We start from the raw sequence: 6,000 nt of genomic DNA on the forward strand, positions 1-6,000 counted from the left end.
TTAGGACTCGAACCTATAAATACCCTTCCTATTAAAATCGAGACTCCACTCCTTTAGTGGATATAAGACCAGTACCAGATTCTAACATGCAGTTAGACAAACCCAAAACACCAGGGCTTTTCCCCGGTTTTCCTCCTTTTCCCAAGCCTAGAGAGAACGGCTTCCCCCCAGCCTTCTGGGGCTACTAGGGTTCTCTCGGGAGGTGATCAGCCTCCCCTTCCTAGCAATTAAAGCTAGGGCCTTCCAGACTCTGCTCACCCGGGGAGTCTTACCTTCTTCCCTGTTCGGAGCTCTTTTTCGTTCCCAGAATCCTTCTCTTCAGACCTTCCATTGCCCCTTGATTTTTGTCGGGAAGATTCTGGTGGAGCCCACATCTTTTCTGGATTAAATTTAATCCAGGGGCGCCCAGATTTGGGGTTCACCCGAGTCCTCCCAGCTTCCTCGGGGATTTGGAAGGGGCAGCAAAATGCTACCGTCTCTGGCCTTCATTTTTATCCCTTCGTGGTTGCCATTAATGTTGTGGAATTTAAGAGAAGTTCAATTATTTGAGAATAGAAAGGCCAGGACTCAGGAATGATTTTGAGAAGGAAAAATGGTTTATTGACGGCCGGCCGGACTCGGGAGCTTTCTGTTTGAATCCCGAGCCCCGAACAAGATTTTCAAACGTCTTTTATACAGAGAGGAAAGGCCAAATCGTCCCTTTGTTTCAGTTCTCAATAGGCTTCAATTAGCATATATCTCTTCCACATCTTAGGTAAGCTTTTAGCAAGGACTCCAGACATTTTAGATAAGCCTTGGTTTTTGCATTTCCCCTAAATACTTAAAGTTTATAGCCCTTGCTTTGTTAAACATTTCCTGGGACTGGAGCCTGCTGGTCCCCAAGAGCAGGACTGCAGCCTCTTACCGTTTCACACCCACAAGTCAAACAACTTAGTTATCTCTGAAGAGACAAAGAGCCTTCCACCCATAGCCCACATCACAATCACATCATTCTTGGAAATTGAGGAGGAAGATGGCTACTTCTACTACAATTAGCTGGTTTCTTCTCACAGACTTTTCTGGCAAGCCTGAGCTAGAAATCTTATATGCTTGTCTGTTCTTAGTCTTAAACTCAGTGACTCTAACTGGCAATAGTCTCATTATCTCTGTAACTTCCAAGGACCATGGTCTCTCATCACCTATATCTCTTCCTGAAACATCTCTTCTTTCTGGATCTGTGCTATATTTCTGTGACTGTGTCAAGATCCATGCACAAGTCTTTGGTGCGTAGTGGCAATATTTCCTCTGGGCATGCATATGGCATGGTTTTGCACTCACTCCCTGTGGTTCTGCTGAGCTGGCCTCACTCACAGATGTCCAGTGACTGCTACATGGACATCTGCCTTCAGCTGCACCATGAAATCACCATGGGTGTCAGGGCCAGTGCTCATGGACACTCAGCTTTCTGGATCAGTGGAGCCAGCTCTGGGGCCAGGCATGCAGCAGCCACTTACTCCATCTTCTGTCATGCCAATGCAACTCCCAGTTCTGTGACATACCCCAGCTCCTGAATCCCTCTTGCTCCAATGACCAAATTGGAGATGTGGGCCACTGGCTTCCTGACCTTAGTGGCATTTCTTGCCTCACCTCCAGAGAACACTCCTACACATGCATGTTCTCTGCTGTGCTGAGGATCCCGTCTTGTCTGCATTTCATGCTTCACCTCCACGGACTCTCCTGTCCTTGGCGTTTCTTGCCTCACCTCCACATGCCCCTCCTACACATGTGTGTTCACTGCTGTGCTGAGGATACCATCTGCTGAAAGCAGAGCCAAGGCCTTCTCTACTTGCCTGCCTTCCATAGCTGTCATTATATTATTTATCCCTACAGGTGTCTTTGAGTTCCTAAAGCCACATTCTGACTGTCCAACTGCATTCAATTTTTTACACACTATTATTTTTTGGACAATTGTTTTTTTTAATTTTAAAAAAAGTATGATAGGGAAACAGATTTGGCTCAACTGATAGAGCATCTGCCTACCACCTGGAAGGTTCAGGGTTCAAACCAAGGGCCTTCTGACCTGTGTGGTGAGTGGACCCACATGCAGTGCTGATGTGTGCCATGCCATGCAGGGGTGTCCCCCGCATAGGGGAGCCCCATGCACAAGGAGTGCACCCTGCAAGAAGAGACACCCTGCATGAAAAAAAGTACAGCCTGCCCAGTAGTGGCACCACACACACAGAGAGCTGATGCAACCAAAAGAGACACAGATTCCCAGTGCTGCTGACAAAAATGCAAGCAGACACAGAACACAGAGCAAATAGACATAGAGAGCAGACAATGGGGGAGGGGTGGAGAAATAAATTTTTAAAATAAATCTTTAAAAAATAGGGTATGATAAAACAATGAACCACATACACCATAGCTGATGATGAAAGCATTGGTAAATTTCAATCTAAAAACTTAAGAAATAGATGGAGGACCAAGAGCAACATTAAGATTAAACATATATTAGAAATATAAATAGAATAAGAAATATGAGGGATAAAGAAGTGAAAAGAAAAGAAATGATAAATCTTCCACAGAAATATAGGAACCAACAAGTAAGGACAAGATTTATATAAGGTATATAATACTTTTCTTATATATCATGAATAACCAGTTTGAAAATATGGCAGAGAAAAAAATTACCTTCATGATAGAAACAATCCCCCCCAAAATAACTCGAATAAACATGACAAGAACATTTATTATTTTTATATGTAAATATATGTATATATATACATATATATACACACACATTGATATGTATCATATTTATAGTATTGCCACTAAGTATGGATTATAGTTTAAACTCTCTCCTGCACAATTTTGTAAGTATAAAGGCCTGTATCTGCCATTGCAATGTCACTCAGGACAATTCCAATGTCCCAAAAATGCCCCAACATTATACCTATTTTTCCCCTCTCCCTTGCCTCATAACCTCCAGTGGCCATTGCTTCCATATCAATGATAAAAGATCTTCTATTGCTAAAATAACAATAAGTCTATAGCAGAACAGTAAGTCTGCTCCAGCCCATCATTCATTCCCAAATCCTGAGGATTCTGGGATGGCGATGCCCACTCTGGCTCTAATTGAGAGGGGACTTAGATTCCATGGGGCTGATGAATGGGACTATCTTTCTTGCAGTTGTAGACTCTCTCTGTTCCTTGGGATGGTCATTTTCCATCATCATTTCCCTGTAGTTGTCCTGGGTGAGTCCAATAAACTGGTTACTCACTAATTTTTATGTTGTTATAACTTCAGCACTCAATCCAAAGATCTATAGACTGAGAAACAAAGCCATGAATGCTACTCTAAGAAATTATTTCTTGTACATGCTTTTTAATTTCTATTTTTTTAATTGTCTTTTTTTAAAGATACATAGATCACAAAAAATGCTACATTAAAAAATATGAGGTTCCCATATACCCCACACCTCACCTCCCACTCCTCCCACATCAACAACCTCTTGTATTACTGTGGCATATTCATTGCATTTGGTGAATAAATTTTGGAGCACTGCTACAATGCATGGATTATAGTTGACATTGTAGTTTACACTCTTCCCAGTACATTCATTATAAAGAAGTGCTCTTGTGAATGGACTGTCTCTGAGCAATAAAAACATTGGAACATAGAGTTACATCAAATAATGCCTGTAAATACAGAAGATTCAAATCATACATAAGAAAACCAGCTGTAGAAAAAAATGTGTTTCTTTAATTTTAAAGAACACACCTTAATTTTCTTTCCTGGCTTATTTCTACCAGTGATAGAAAAACAAAGTCACTTTGAGAATCCTTCCTCATTTTACCTGAGCTGCACTTGGGTTGAGTATTATACTGTCTCCAAGCATTGAGGAGAGCCACCATGATCTCAATGTGCTCTCACCAGTTAGGGATCCACTAAGGATTTTTAGCCTCCAGGCTTTCATTAGTAGTAAAGGTCATTCTGGAAAAGTCTCATTGTGTCATTTACATTGCCTCTTCAGATGAAATGGATTAAAATGACACTCATGCGGAGAGAGTTCTAAATAATACAACCATCTAATAGAGACTCTGAAATACATGTTTTTCAATCATAAATGAAATAAAAAGAAATACAAACAATATGAAAGGATTAATATTCTAATAAAAAGGCAAATTTGAAAATTAAGCAAAAAACAGATATATTGTACAATGATTACAATTTAAAACTCAATAAATAAGTTAAGCAGGAGATAAAACACAATGATAATATAAGTGAATTAAAAGGTAAGTCAAAGGATTTCCTACAAAATGAGCAATAATAAATGAAGTGATTTTTTTTTAATGAAAAAGATTAGGAAATACAAAAGAGAAAAAAAAGTTTAAAATGTATCTAATGATAGTTCCAGAAAAATATATTGATTTCTTTTTCCATTCTTCGAGGGAATGAGTTACAGGTAATATTCATAGAAATAATTTCTGAGGGTTTGTCCAGATGTAATAAAGTCATGGAGCTCTGGATTTGAGAGGCACAATAAATATTGATCCAAATAAAGAAAATAAATTCACAAGTAATTATGTAAAACTGAAACTAAAAAAGTTAATTGAAAAAGTAAAATAAAAAATTTTTTTAAATAACTGACAGGAATTTTAAACAGCTTGAAGTAGAACAAGAAATTTTAAAACAATACCAATGTGACATTCAGGAAGCTTTGTTGTTTTACCTCTCACATTTGGTTCTACAGTCCACTGGGAAATAAGCTATGTAGATGGTGTAATTTTATTCATGTGGGTATACCCAACTGAACCAGCACCAGTACAGCAGGAAAGCACCTTCTCCCCACTGAACTGCAGGGGTGTCTTTGTCATAATCATATATCATGAGCATGATCATTCATGCTCATAATATAAAGCTCTATTAATTACTGCAGCTTTATAGCAGTTTTATATCTTGTAGTCTTTTAAGTTTTCTAATTCTGCTTTTTCAGATTTTCTGGCCTTCTCTAGGTCTTTTGAATATCCATATATGTTTTGGAATCAGGTTTCAATTTCCAAAAAACACTCACTGGGGAGCGGGTGCAGCTCAGTGGTTGAAAGCCTGCCTCCCATGTATGAAGTTCCTAGTTCAATCCCTGGTACCTCTTTAAATAAATACTTGCTAAGATTTTTATTGGAATTACATTGAATCTACAGAATAGAGAACTGTCTTCTTTAAAAGACTGCATCATCTAATCCATGAACAAGGTATTTCCCTGCATTTATCTTCAAAAATTCTCTGAGATATGACGTATAGTTTTCAATGCAATAGTTTTGTACATGCCTTAGATTTATTTCTATGTATTTGATATATTTGATATATTTTATGCTGTTGTAAATTGTATGTTTATTTAATTGTCTAACTTGTTGCTAATATTTAGAAATATAATTCATTTTATATATTGAACTTATATGCGTGACCTCACTCAATTTACTTACAAATTCTAGCATATCTTTATAGATTCTTTTGAGTTCCAATGTATACATCAGGTTATATGTTAATGTAAAGTTTTTCATTTCTCCCTTTCCAATTGTTAAAGTTTTTATTTCTTCTAGTATTTTTGTGCTGCCTTGGAACTGTAACTCAATGTTGAATAGAAGTGATGATAGTAAATTTTCTCATCTTGTCAAGAGAAACACATTCAGGATTTCAAGGCAGCTACCAAAGTACTCAGCACTGGGGCATCTCCACGTTGCTCAGATGGGCTTGACTTGGCCAAGGGACAGATGCCAAAGCAAGTTGCTCTGCTGCTTCAGCATGACTGTTCTTGCCCTCCCATCAACTGTCCCCCTCATTTCAACCCCAGAGAAATCAGAAACAACCTAGAAAATGTGGAAGATGTATAAAATTGTGAATCTGGTAAATTCAAAAAGTGTGAAAATGGCCCGTACATCCCCTGGAATAGGCCTGAAATGGATGTGGAGAGAAGCTGACCTTTGCATAAAGTTCAGTATTCTGGATTATTACCTCAGGTT

Source organism: Dasypus novemcinctus, chromosome 22 (assembly GCF_030445035.2).
Source record: "Dasypus novemcinctus isolate mDasNov1 chromosome 22, mDasNov1.1.hap2, whole genome shotgun sequence".
NCBI classification, from domain to species: Eukaryota; Metazoa; Chordata; class Mammalia; order Cingulata; family Dasypodidae; genus Dasypus; species Dasypus novemcinctus.